General features: G+C 43.2%; 1 protein-coding gene across 4 annotated transcripts in view; it reads right to left on the minus strand.

The window, feature by feature from the left end:
• AP1G1 (adaptor related protein complex 1 subunit gamma 1) overlaps positions 1-14,987 on the minus strand; it is a 691,372-nt gene that overhangs the window by 628,054 nt on the left and 48,331 nt on the right. For 2 of the 4 annotated variants that reach the window (XM_085636792.1, XM_085636794.1), the window contains exon 2: positions 6,534-6,728. The exons of the other annotated variants lie outside the window; for them this stretch is intronic. The gene's annotated coding sequence lies outside the window, so the exon portion shown is untranslated. The remainder of the gene's footprint in view (positions 1-6,533; positions 6,729-14,987) is intronic. 4 annotated transcript variants of the gene reach the window in all.

The raw sequence follows: 14,987 nt of genomic DNA on the forward strand, positions 1-14,987 counted from the left end.
TTCGATGCAATGTAATTTGGTATATGTATTGACGATCATACTGTGCTCCCCCTCCTCATCTCCTGCTTTTGCTCATCTTAGTTCTAATGGGTTTTTACTTTCATTTTCCTCTTTGCTGTTCTGCTGTGTAAACTGTATTGTTTGAAAATTAATAAAAAAATAAAACAAAACACAACAACAACAAAAATCAGAGTTGGGGTGCGTTGTACAGTGTATTACACGAAAGACTGAATGTATTTAAGTATTCAGTTTGACTAAATTGTTACAGTGGAGAAGCCAATTAGATCATAATTAGTTTATGTGAATAATTGGCTTGCATTACTATATTGCAAACTACTGAGAGAGCAAAATTATGTAAGAGAGATTGCTGTTCGGTATAACAAGCATCAGTGATGTGGTATTATGCATTAATAAACTGAATCGGTTAAGAGAAAACTATTTTACCGATTATATATAGTGATTAATAAAATGGTTCAGGCTGCTTATTTTTTTCCAGTAGAAAATTCTGTTTGACAGAAAAAAATTATTTGTTTTAAAATGTACTATTTAATGGCAATCTTATGGAATTAAAAATAGATTGACCATGGACAGCTTATACCAAGAATAAACTAGGTTACAGCTGATCTAGGGTGACTTAGAGAAAAAAAGAATTAAATAAATAGTTTACCATTTGTGAAAGTGTATTCAGAAAATAGTAAATGTAAAAATATTTAGTACACATAATGGGCTAAAAATGTAAAAGTGAAAATAATACACTATCAGTAATGCAACTATTTATGAACTATTTAATGAAGGTCAACTAGTTAAAGAACTTTTCTGTATAGTAGAACTTATCGTATCACTAAGGGAGAAGCTGTCCTGCTGTATAGAAAACATTATATACTTAAAGAAAGATGTACTGTATTATGATCTGTATATGGATGATGAACAAGAGATGTGATTGATATTACAGTACTGTTCTTAAGTATACTTTTACTTCTGACACCGAGACAGTCTCTGACCCCACTCTGTAACTTACTCTTTCTTCTTACTTATAGTGTCTTCAATTGTCCATGTAGCGAAGATGCACTTCACCCCAAAAATGTTTCAAAGTAACTGAACAAAGAGGGTGCATTAGCATTGGCCCAATGTTTCTGTGGGGTACATATTGTTGTGAGGACAGTAATATCTCACAACAGAATATGCTGGATGTGTATGTGAGGTTCCAGCTAATGTACTGTATTGAATTTCATGGGCACATGAGCAGTTTTAGGGCCTGTTTAGGAGTTAACCGGTAATCCTGCCAGTACCTCCCCCACCACCAGTGTCTTCTAAACTTTGGGTTACCAGTACACAGAAGGTAGAATTATCAGGGAATTTCAAATGGAACCTAGGGGTTTCCATGGAATGAGGGACCGACGGAGGAATCTGTATTCTAGGTCCTATTCCCCAGACCACTCTATTGCCACAGAGTTTTACCTGGCAAGTTCACAGGCCAACACCTCTGGATGAAATTAAACACATTTGTGGTGCTCCCTCAGATCTCACAATTCCAATAGGGTCTCTAACTGCTGTTAGCAGTCCATTAGATTTAGAAGAGACTAAATCTAATAGTGATATCAAATGGCACTTTTGCCGTGTTGGGTGTATATCCAGATTTCCATTTTATAGATTTAACAGGTTTTGTTTTTAGTGATGTCAGTAGAAAAATACCTATTAATGTGACATATATGCGCAGTATGGGATCTACACAACTGTACAACTTGTGCTAGATACTACGCAATTCAGTACAATCAATTTAGACGGCGCAACTAGATTACAAGGCTCATCTAGTTACAATGTGCATTAGTAGCCATATCAAGATAAATCTTTTATGACAAGATAATACAAGGGTTGCTTTAAAAGTGTAAAGGTTCATAGTGTAGAGTATAAAACATCTGACTGTGCTGCCTTTGCATACATTTCCAATGAATTGTTATTTTAGTGAAAGCCCTCATATTTCAAGTCTATCTTGTGGATTATGTGTGAATGCGTGGAAGACTAGTGAACTTGTATTTGGGATTCCCATTTGAAGTAAGCGCAGAACACTTGTTATGTTCTTTGTGCCCGTATACTGGTGGATATAAAGCAGCATCACATACTAAGTAAGAGTTTAGGCATTCTAACACTTTTTTAAAGTCCCATTTGGAAGTATTATAGATTGTCACCAATCTAGTGGATTAACATATTTGGGTTGCAGTTGAGAAGGTTTTGTTACTAAAGAAGAGATTAACAGAAGATGGATGCAATTACAGTTTTTGAGTAGGTTCAAATCCCAATACAAGGGGACAATGTTGTGCAAGTAGTCTTCCATTCTGTTAAATACAAAAAAGGGTAGGCATTACATGAGACATCAAGAGTTACCTTGTATTTGAAAGGTCTAGCCGAATGTGGCTTACATGAACAGAGCTAATCAGTTATAAATAAGGGTATCAGAGAGATGCAGATTAATACGATGTCCTATGAATGCTACAGAATTACTCGGTTCCTAAAATTGTTTCCAAGTTCCTTCCAACTGCAATTTATTCGGAAAACAGGCACTTACTGGATTCCAAAATGGGTATGGTTGTGGGTAGGTGTGATGTAACTGCTCCCTTTATCTGCCAAACCAGGAGTAGACAATGACAGGGCTAGGTAGACAGTAAGCCTACGTAGGAGCATTTAAGCAAATCTGTATAATGGGATATGAGTAATTAAAAGCAAACAAACGTTGCTTCTTTGTCATCTGGTCTAGCCCTCTTGCTACGAGGAATATGGTGGGCCCTTGAATAGGCAGGAGCTTTGGCACAAGCACTTACTGACCCAAACAGAATTTGCCACATGTGGTTGCCCTCTACTTTGGAGTCCCTTTTCCAGTGAATATTCAGTCGAGTGCATGCACCAAGTTAAAAACAAATGTAGGCTCCCAAGGCATGAGGCAAGAGCTTCCAAGGTCTGTATAATATAACCACCGCTGGCTAATCCTCAAAAGGCCTCTGAGAATGTGAGCAGAGATACGAAAGGAGGGCAGAGCCTTTAAGAACAAAAGAGGAAGGAAACCTTTGATGGGGCATATGTACCCAAGGCAAGGATGCATTCATGGATGGTAGACTTTAGGGACACATCATGTTAAACCGCAGGGAGGGTGACAGACGCAAAAGAGACGAACAGATGTTGGTTGAGCCCTAATGGTGCATGGTTGAAGGAACCAGGACATATGGGGAGAGGAGCATAAATAGAGGGTGGGAAAAATAAAACATGATGGGTTGAGACACAATATTGGGAAAAGGAGGGTGAGCACAGAGACAAATAGCCTCAGGGCTGAAGAGAACCCTACAGAGAAGTAAACAGAAAATAAGCCCAAAAAACACGGCTTGAGGTGGCGGAGAAAGAAAGTGGGATGGGAGAAAAAGCAAATAAAGGAGATAGGTGGATGTGACCTCAAGAGGAGCAAAGAGCACACAGGAGAGGAGAATGTACAGAGGAAGATAAGTCTAAGGCTTTAGTGGGGTTAACATAGCGAGGGAGGACGATAAAAAACAAATGAAACAAAAACAGACTGTGGGCATCAAATGGAGGAGCTAAGCACACTTTGAGTGGAATTAACAGAAGTCTGATACATAATGATTTGAAGGGGGGGGCGGGAAGCAACAGGGAAAAACAACCCGGTGCAAGACAGAGGGGTCAGCAAGACTCCCACAGAGAGGTCTGGAAATGTATCCCCAACCTGCCCACCCAGGGGCAGGAATGGATGGATAGGGTTTTGTTTTTTAATATAATGTATAGATGGGGAGCCAGCATATACAGTATTCAGATATACCTCCCACCCTCTGGACCTTACAGTCTGCATTCTGCCTACTGGGATTCATATTGGGGCATTTACCTCAGTCTTTCCAAACCTTCGGGGCAGAAAGCCCATTAGACGCCAGGTTTTTTATTTCTTTTTGAACCAAATGGGAAGACTAGACCTTCCCAGGCTACTATCCAATCCTTGGGAGTCAAAAACAGTCTTTTTGACGCCCCTCCGGGTAGGAGTTACCACAATCCATCCTCTTTTTGCACCCTGTATGGCAGATGAGGTGGGGGGGGGGGGGGGGGGTGAAAGCACACGAGAAACCACATGCTGTAATAATGAAAGTGCTCCCCAGGGCACTTTGTTACAATAGGTAAAGACGAGGATGCCTATGTGGCCCATTCTACGATTTGGATCATGCCAGTACACATTTTGTACAAGCGTGATTATTAGGGGTTGTTCCCTCATGCAAACGAGAGCCCACTACGCCTTTTTACATGCGCCATATTACAGACGTGGGCAGGCACATTGACTGTGCAGCACATTGAGGAGACACTATCAGAGTGCCTCCCAATGACGCCTCATGGGAGGCAGACGTGGTGCAAACACAGACAGTGTGTCTAATGCGTCATTCGGGCCGAGGAATTAAATAAATTCTCCACCTCTGGAAAAAGTTCTACTTCTGTCTTTGTCAGGAGTAAACTTCCAACCTTTTCTAGTGTGGGAGGCAGCTGGAGAGGAGTTGGTGAATACCATTCAACATGCAAGTTAGTGGCGGTACACAGACTCACAGGTATTCTTACCTTGGAACTACTGTTTCCAGCATATTTAAACTCATTTGCGCAGATTGGCAGGAATGTGGGAAAATCAGAGCTGTGGTACAATCCAAACATTTAGAATATGAGCATAATCAGAGAGGCTATTCTAGGAGCACTGATCTAATGAGCTAGCTGCCACAACTTGTCATCTCACTGCATGGACCTAAAAGGGAAAAGGGAATTTCAAAAGCACTGTGTTCCCTGGAAAAACAGATATTTTATAAAATTCCACATTCCTGCACTTGGACACCAATTTCTGATATCTAGCAGGCTTTCAACCCCAAGGGCAGAAGGATAAGATAAGAACTTTCTAAAGGAATATTGTGGGGCGCTCGGCGAGCTTGGAAAAGGGTTCCACCGATGTGCACCAAACAGAGTTTATGGTCCCAGGAGGAGGAAAAAAGGGGGCGTTTACCTCATCTCTGCCAGCACGCATGTCAAAACTACACCCAAAGAAATCCCAATTTACTCTAAATTGTAGCTTCAGCACTTATGGGGTTAGAAAGTCATGAGTTAGGGGAACACAACTAGGACGACGAAGCTATTGTGCAAACTCTGGTGCTATGGGAGTGAAATGGCCAGGAATTGAGATGTTAGTGCAAGTATGGAGAAAGGATAAGATGCAAGAGAACAATGTATCAACCAAGAAGAGTGACTATGTCGTTAACAACCAGCTAGCATCCACTAAGTAAAGCCATAATCATGGAGCACTTAATCAAATATTTAATAAAAACAAACATAACAAGCTCACTGGTACAAGGAGGGAAATAACAGTAGTGAAAAGGAATTTCTGCATTCCCAGGGTATAACATTGGAGGAAGGCAGAACAATTACTTCTAACCTTTAAGAGAAGTAGAGTACCCCTTCAGTTGCCACCCATGGTATTCTGTTACTAACAAACAGCTCTCAGGGCATAAACAATTTGAAAAGAAACTATCACTGAGTGGTTACAATAATGGATGGCAACCAGGCACAGATTCAGTGAACAGCAAGAATATCTTACAGGTCAGAATGAATCTCCAGAGTTTAAATAATATGTGAATTCATACCCTAAGACAAACGATGCAAGACAACATGATGCATTTGGTCTAACAGATATACCAATAAACTCACATCCGGAAAACAAAAACACAAATGAAGCGAACATATGTGGCAAAGGAAAGTACAGAAGTTGATCTTACCTGGAAATATGACTGCAGATATAAAGAAAACAAACCAAGTGTTCATACTACACGTAGAAACTTAAACGCATACCACTGTGAAAAATTGTCATCTGCTCAATTCTATAACTGAATTTAAATGTTAACCCATCCCAGTGGAATTAAGTGGGGTGGGATAATACTCTGAAGTTCTATTATATCTGATACTGAGCAGCATTGCAACCCACTGAAAACTAAGGGCTTTTATTTATGCTGTTTTTTATATTGGCTCTTACACTCCATGAATATCAGATGTGCACTGTTGTCTCTTATTTCTGTAATGGACTCAGCGGACGGTCCATCTTTCATCCAAAAAACAGTTGGATGGCAGCCTGACATTTATGACTGGGAGTGCTGAAGCACGTACAAATCTTTTCCCTCTTGTTAGTAAAAAACTAGAAACTGCAGGGATGGCCACCTGAGGGGGGAGAACAGCAATAGTAGTGGAGTTAGAGATCATTTGGTCAAAAAAGGAGATTAAGTACCTTAGTAAAGTTATAAAGAGAAAACTAAGAAGAAGAAAAGGAAAACCATTAAGAGTTATGGCTGAAAAGAATAGCATGAGATAGCTAAACACATACGCCCGGAAAAGGTTGTGAAATAAAAGGCATCTTAACTGTCCAATGGATAGATCAACATGAGACAAATATGAGAAATTATAGAACATTATAAATGGGAGAGGGTGATGTGGCAAATGTGTAAAGGAAGGGTATCTACAAGACTTACGTCACGTTGTGATCCGGAGGCCCAAACAGCCCGAGACGATAGGACAGGATAGCAGATAACTACAAAACGTTCAAATAAGGATTTGAGGGCACTGCATTTCAAATTCAATCCATATGCTTTATTTAATGATTGTGCCAACACGTATTTCACAACTGGGTTGCTTCCTCAGGGTCTCGTGTGTTCTCTAGACATTTTCTAAAAATAAAAAAAATAAAAACACAAAAAAAAATCTAACATGAGTATATGACTACAGTTACAATATTGTTACAAATACATGTATGCTTGCATGCTGTCTCATTTTCCATCAGTCCTATAAATCTACTGAAATAAATTGAGTATTAATCCCATTGTTAGCTCATTTAGTCAATATTCATGATCCTGCTGGCAATGCCTCAAAGACTAAGTTGCACAGCAGAGATATTAATCACTGGTGCTTGGAACGGAGATCGCATCAATTGTTTGCATCTATATTAATAGCATAAAAAGTCAGTGAAAATACATTTGTACAATCATCTTAATGTAGATATGAAACAAAGGTGTTAAAAGAATCTTTAAATAATAATGGTAGATCAGCTTATAAACGCCCCCCCTCGCCCACCCCAATCTTAATTTTAGTGTGCGACGTTAAATACATTGCACATTTCTTACAAAGCTTCTGTTTGCTTACATTTTTAAGTCTTGTGCAATATGGGTTCACTTGGACTATATCCAAGGTTCCCTCGTTATCAGCTATATATGTTTTTGGATCATAGCGGTCATCGCCTTACCGTATTTGTGCCGAGTTATCTAGTCCCTAAAGGTTGCCCTGCTCTCCTTAACTTTCATTTGTATCCTTATCATTGTGATAGTCCATATTGTGCGATAAAATGACATGCAACCATTCACTTATTAGTTCTATCATTCAGTAGGTTATTGGTCTGATTTAACCAACTCTAACCTTGTCCCACTGTTGTCCCTTTAATAGCATGCCTATGTTAATCTGCACCAAATGAACTGCCTTTTCTAGATCATACCTCTATGGTTAACTCATCTTGGCTTTGGACTTCTACCTAACTTTGATAGGGCCTACTTCTGAATAATATCAATATGTGGTGTTACAACATTTCAAAGGAAAATGAGGCAGAATCTTAACTTACATATAACATTCAGTAAGATTTAATAATGCTAATAGTATAGCCATCCTTTTTATAACGAAAATCATTTAATTTCAAGTATATAGCTATAACACTTTCAAAAACATGCAATTGTGTCAATTATAATTCAAACCCGGATTGGTGCAATCAAAACAGTATCATGGTTTCTGCCGTTACTCTATCCACTTCTTCATTCAGTTCTCAGCTACCATTTACATTGTATCCTTTCCTACAAAATGGTCTGCATTTTGTAAATGAGTACTACCCAAATTTAGTGGTAGTCTATTCCACAATCTATTGCTTAATAGATCATTACACTAGTGGGAGAAAAGTTCAGCTTTAAATCTGTATTATAGGAAGTTAATCGATCTTAAAAAGTGGGTAATAGTGCTAGGTCTACGTCAGAAATACTTAAATCAAAGTGAATAGAATCTCTGTAAGAAACACAAGGATACCTAGGTTAGAAATACTGCATGGGTTGAAATTGAAATTCAATGCCCTCAAATCCTTATTTAAAAGTCTTGTAAGACATTATACACAGCAGGGCAAGCTGGTATAAAGTGAGGGCAGAAAGCACTAGTCTATTAAGGCAACTGTCCACTAGAAGGAAGCAGCTCATATAGTACTGTTCTAAATGAATGTCCCAGATGACCAGCGTCAGTAATGGATCAAACATGAATTCAAAACATTAATCTTTGCAGAGATCCAGAAGCCTATAAGGTAGCCACTTTAATTCCTGTGCTTAAAGCTTACATGCTCAACAAAAAGGTTTATGAAGATGTTATTGGGACAAGAGGTACGACAAGGATTAGTCCTCACATTCAGATGAAAGTGGCTACCTGGGATGCACACCACAGCGACAACAATGACCAACAAGCATTGGCATAGCCAATAGGTCTCGCCTTTGAGACCTTATAAGTGTTTAGCCATGCAACAGTTGCGTAACTAAATACTTATAAGGTCCCAAAATCGAGACCTATTGGCTATTCCAAGCGGCCTTGAGGCCGCGAAAGTTAAAGTGATCGCGATTGCGATCAACATCAAAGCGGCGGCAAGGCGAAAGTGAAAGTAATTGCGGTAAAACGCAGCGCGCGCGCCCGTGCACATGCACTGTAGCTCTAGGCTGGCCTGGTAGCACTTTTTGGAGCCCTCTCAATAAGTCTCGCCAGACCAGCGCAAGCGCTGGGTCAGGCGAGACCTAAAAATGGCCATTCAAGTTAGGTTGGTGGAGCTGTGTGTCAATAGACGTCCAAATCGTTCAATACTTCTGCAACACATTGTAGTGGAAGAACGCACTCACAGAAGCCCCAAAACATTGTGCAAAACAGATTTAGTGGGTAATCGATGATCATAAATGGACAAGTGATATGGACTATTATAAAATAGATATCAAACAGCTGAGTTCAACAGGAGTGAGAATTAGCACCTCTATGTAACCAAATTCTATGTCAGGACCAGAGGCAAGGATCAGGCTTCAGCTTTCTTCACTTTATTACATCCAGCAGCGATTAGAACAAGGGTCTCCAAACTATTCTGTACGGAGAGCTACTTATGTTCAATAAAATGCATTGAGAACAACTATTATTAGTGTTGTATAATTTCAATTTTTGTATATGTGCAATAATTTAACTAAGCTACTGGTTGGAGACCCCTGCATTAGAAGCTTGTCAACAGTACATAACTAGATTTCCCACGAGTCCTAGGAAAATAGAAAAATCAACATGTCCACCAATCAGGCTCAGTCCTTCCTTTCAAGTTCCCCCGAGGACGCTCTATCTTCATCTTTGTTCGCCGGTCCAGCAGCTTGAGATGTGTTTTTTTCCTCGTGTTGATATGGCTTACTAGACTATAATTACGGCTATACAGCTTTACAAGTTCCTTGTGTGCTTTTATTCATGTGCAGCAGACTTGCGTGACTGTTGTGTGCTTAATTTGCAGCTTTTTCTTACAGCGACGCCGCGGAAGCGTTCTCGCTCTTTCGCAGCCGCTGGTATAATTGACAGCCTCTTGGCATGGTCTTCCAACCTCCAGGTAAACTGCGCAATTAGCGAGTCTCTACACACACACCCCACACTACCCCACATCCCCACCCCATGTGCCCAGCCGATATGTCTTTCAGACAGTTCTGAGGCTTGGTGAAGCGCGTCCGGCCACAAGCACCATCGCAGGCGGTATTATGGTTAGTTTGTCCCCAAAATGTAGCCACTGCCTGGAGCCGGACACCTATTTTCATGGGTAAGACTCGGCACAATTTAAAAAGGACTTACCCAGGCGGTAAGTCAGTACCTTCAGTATCATTAAGGTAGGACCAGTCCCGGGCCCTGTGGGGTCTTTTCAGCTTAACCCTTGCTGGGATATATAGTCTACAGGTGACTCTCCTATTTTGCTATTCCCAAACCTCCTTATTGTGCACATACCTCACCAATGGAGGAATATGAAGATTATTTGGAAGAGGAGGAGGTTACTTATCTACCTATTGATGAAAACTTTTGCCAGGTCACGGATGTTTCAATGTTTAAGGAGGTTTCGCAAGTGGTTGCGCCTTTGAGGAGGAAAACAGAACAGCTCCAAGCCCAGTGCCAAAGACCCCTCAAAGACAGGCTGCTTTATGTCCATAGCAGCCTTCCACAGAAGCCCCAGAGTCCACACACAAACGCGCAGAGGAAAAGGGAGTGGATGTAGATGCTTTTGCATGCCCAAAGAAAGCTTTTATTAACTCCCAATCCTCCTCCTCCTCCCCTAACGTCAAAGCCATATTTTCTTGGGAAATGTGAACTGTGCAATTTCCACAGAACGGCATAGGTCACTTCGTAATAAAGTGAGACCAGAAATTAGGAGAACGCTCCACTTTAGAGGCAGGGCCTATTGCAGAGGGCAATCTTTTTGGAGAACCCTTTGTGAAGGAGTTAGGAAAATTTGTTAATATGTTCACTGACCTCAAGAGGGCCAGATCCCCGATTAAAAGCATTTTTCCTGGCCTTGTTTTTGCCGGAGCAAGTAGTGGCAGGGGGCGTACGACTAAGCCTCCTACAAAGGTGCGGACTCCGACAGACAACAGTGGCAAGACTTTCTATCCGACAACAACGTATCCCCATTGGAGAGGCACCAGATGAAGAGGCGATGGTTCCTATAATGCTCCATAAGGTGAGTGTTTAGAACTCCGAGGAGGACCAGAATTGGGGGAAGGCTGAGACTTTTCTCCAATAATTGAGCATCCCTAACCATGGATGCGTGGGTGCTACTAACGATCAGAGGTTTCCAGATGACACCCGTGGTGGTACTCTTGAGAGCGCTAGGTAGCAGACTAATAGTCTACTTGGACGACATCCTGAATCAGTGCCCCATATGCCTGGCCTCACTTACAGTTGACTATCAATTTATAGGAGTCCCTTGGGTTCGTGATCAACCGGACAAAGTCAGTCCGCTCCCCTTCTCAGAATATTCAGTTTCTTAAGTTTGTAGTGGATTTGATCAACACTACCTTGAGTCTTCCCTCTCACAAACTTACCAAGATCAAAAAGGAGCTCAAATGCACTTTAGCCAATCCCACAATTTCCTTACAACATCTAGCCAAGATAGAAGGCCTTCTCTCATCATCAATAGTAGCCTTTTTTCTGGACCCATTGCATTATCGCGCTCTACAAGGCCTCAAGATCTCTCATCTGTGCAAGGGTCTTAAGTACTCTCACTTTGTACCTCTTTCGGAGGAGGAAAAACTAGAGATCCAGTGGTGGATTTCCCATATGGAGGTGTGAAATGGCCACGCCATTTTCGTCTCCCAACCCGATTTGATCACAGAATCAGGGTGGAGCGAGCTGCTGGGAATTTTCCACATGAAGAAAATGGCCCTCCTTAAAACAGGTTCTGCATATAAATTGTTTAAAATTAATCACAGGGTCATTTACAGTGACCTCAGTAAGTATTGCCTGACCAACCAGATTTCTTTGGTGGCAGACCATCTTCCGAAAGTCTCCAACGAGGTGACCGATTTGCACTCCCACCATCGGCAAGACACCAGCTTCTGTAAGCTCCAGCCAACAATATTTCAGGAACTACATAACCTTCGGGTTCCATTCTCGATCAATCTTCTTGCCTCTAAATTGGACAACCAACTGGAGAGGTATTGCACCTGTTCAACACCTACATAACCCCATTGGCCAACATCGTCAGAACCCTACGCAGATGACACCCAGCTCATCCTCTCGCTTTCAGAAGACCCCTACTCCTGACAGGCCAACTTCCACAGGTTTATGACTAGCACAGCCGAATGGATGAAGTAGAACTGCCTACAAGCTCACTGAAGAACCAGATCAACGCAGTCTCTTAAGCCCATTTACTCACTCTTCGCATGCGCAGCAAGTTCTTCAAATGGCTCCTCATCAACACCAGACAAACGTTCACTCAAGCCCTAATCCCAAGCCGGCTGGACTAAGGAAACAAACTATACGTAGGGATCCCCATGCACCTCCTGAAAAGACTACAGGCCATACAGAACTCAGCGACCAGACTCATCCTCAAACTCCCCAGACAGACCCACATCACCCCCCAACCTCAAGAAGCTATACTAGGTCGCCATTGAGAAGAGGTCAATTCAAGATGCTGATCCACACCTACAAAGCCATCTACAAGCAGGGACAAGCATACATCAACCAATGCATGAAATTCCAGACTGCTGCACTCCGCCTCAGTGTCTCCGCAACTCAAGACCTGGCTGTTAACCACGGTGTTGCAATACCTACGGAGACGCTCTCCAGATGTGATGCTCCTACAGGAGACACACATGAAGGGGAATAACTACCTTGCTCTCAATAGGTTCGGGTACACGTTGGCAGTGCATGCAGGGTTTAGAACAGGCTCCAGGAGAACTGCGATTTTACTTAAGAACACGTTACCCTTTGGTGCATACTCGCACATAGACGGACCAGATGGGACGTTATGCTGCACTATCGGGGACATGGGAAGGTCTTCTCCTTAACATTTGCTCAGTATATGTCCCTCACAGATTGCAGGGATGACTTTGCCGGATCTGGGTGATCTCCTTCTGGACATGCCTGTGGGTACTCTTATGGGTGGGGACATGAACGAGACTATGGAGGTGACCTTAGATCGAGACACCAGCTCCCACAGGACGGGGGGTCTGCAACCACTAAAGGGCTTTGTGAACGCGCTGGGACCGATAGATTTGTGGCGGCTACACAATCCTACATCTAGGCAATACACTCACATCTCCGCTGCCCACGGCAGCGGGCCCGACTCTACTATATTTTTTACACATGTGGCCTCAAGTGACCGGTTTCAGACTTGCTGTAATAGGGCCTGAGGAATCTCTGATCACTCTCCCGTGGAAGTACTTGTGCGAGGCCCGCAGAGGGACTGGTCCTTGCCCCCACGCTTGGACCCCTACTTATTTAGAGATCAGGAGTTTAAGGAGCGCTTTGTGGAACATACGAAGCTATATTTCTCCGAAAATGAAGGATCAGTAAGCTCAAACTGTACACTAAGGGAGGCATACAAGGCTGTGGCCAGGGACTATGTACAGGCAACTGCAGGGGCTAAGCGAAAGGAAAAGCGACTAGCGTGCGATAGTCTGGAACAAGAGAGAACGCTGCTTGATTCGACGCTCAGACTGACTCCGGGAGGGGGGGGGGGGCGGGACTGGTAGTATTCATACACTCAGATTTAAGCAAAAGGAACTCAGGGACCTGGAAGAAGACACGGCCCGAGCTCATGCAATAGCTACTCAACGCCATATATATATAACCTGGGGGATAAGGCAAAAAAGCTCATTGCGTGGCTAGAAAGGAGAGATGGCAGCCGGAACTGGGTCTCGGAGATTCAGACAGAAGGGCGTGGTGGGGAGGGGCGGGCTCAGATATAACGGAGGCATTTGCCCAATATGATTAAGGGATTTATCGGTCGCAAACCGACAGGGACTAAGAAGAATGTATGGCATTCCTCAAGGACATCACAGTACAGAGCGTGACAGATGACGACCGGGAGATAACAGACGCAGACTTTACATTGGAGGAAATTGAGGGGGGCCTTGCGTAATCTGCAGTCTGGGAAAGCAGCAGGTCCTAACGGGTTCCCCGCAGAACTATACAAATGCGCAGCAGGCCAATTGGCGCCGCATATGCTCAGAATGTTTCGCGAGGTTCGGACCGCGTGGCAATTGCCCCAGGATTTGAGAACGGTTACTATAGTCGTCATTCCAAAGAAGGACAAACCACGGGATCTGTGCAGCTCGTACCGCCCAATCTCGCTTTTAAATTTTGAAGCCAAAGTATTCGCCAAAGCGATTGCAAATAGATTGACTCCATTACTGCAGTCTCTGATTCACCCGGACCAGTCCAGGTTCATGCCCCACAGAATCACTAGGCTGAATCTCCATAGCCTCTATGGGGTTATGCATGCAGTACGGCAAAGGCCGGATGTCCCCGCAGCGCTTCTGTCCCTTGATGTCCACATGGCGTTCGACAGTATCGCATGGCCATATTTATTTGCTGTCCTTACAAAATTCGGCTTTGGACCGGAGTTCCAAAGATGGGTCAAGCATCTCTACGCTGCACATCCGGCCAGTGTGCGGGTCAATGGATCTATGTCCCGGCTCCTTCGGCTCCGTAGAGGCACGCACCAGGGCTGCCCGCTATTGCCCTCGCTCTTTGCATTGGCCTTGGAGCCACTGGCTGCATGGGTACGAGCAGATTCGGGAATATGGGGGATTGACATCGGGGATTGGGGGGGGGGGGGGGGGGGGGGGAGTGGGAAGAAAGGATCTCCTTGCTTGTATATGGATGATATCCTTCTGTATGCCCATTGACCGCGGCGGACCTTCCATGGATTAATTCATTTAATAAGAACATTTAAGCAATATTCAGGCTATCGTGTTAACTGGGACAAGTCCTTGGTATTAACCCTTGCGGGGGAACCACCGGTTTTGACGTCGACCTGTACGGAACTGGTTCATAGGGATCTTTTTAAATACTTGGGCATCTGGGTCACTCGCACGAAAGAGGAATTTCTTCGTCTGAATGTGAACTCCCAATTAGAGAGGCTGAAGGGGGATGTTGCTCACGGGCGGCGCCTGCAGGTCTCCCTTATGGGGAGGGCAGTACTGTTCAAAATGATGGCCTTACCGTGTCTCCTGTATGCCATTCAAAAGACACCATTCCCAATCTCGGAGGGGTTTTTCAGTGTGGTCGAATCCGAACAACGGACACTAACATGGTGGGGGGAGGGAGCCCCAGGATTGCTCTGAGGAAACTACAGAGAGGGGTATATGAGGGAGGACTGGCGGTCCCTCATAAACAAAAGTATTACT

The sequence above is a fragment of the Triturus cristatus genome, chromosome 12 (genome assembly GCF_964204655.1).
Source record: "Triturus cristatus chromosome 12, aTriCri1.1, whole genome shotgun sequence".
Taxonomy (NCBI): Eukaryota; Metazoa; Chordata; class Amphibia; order Caudata; family Salamandridae; genus Triturus; species Triturus cristatus.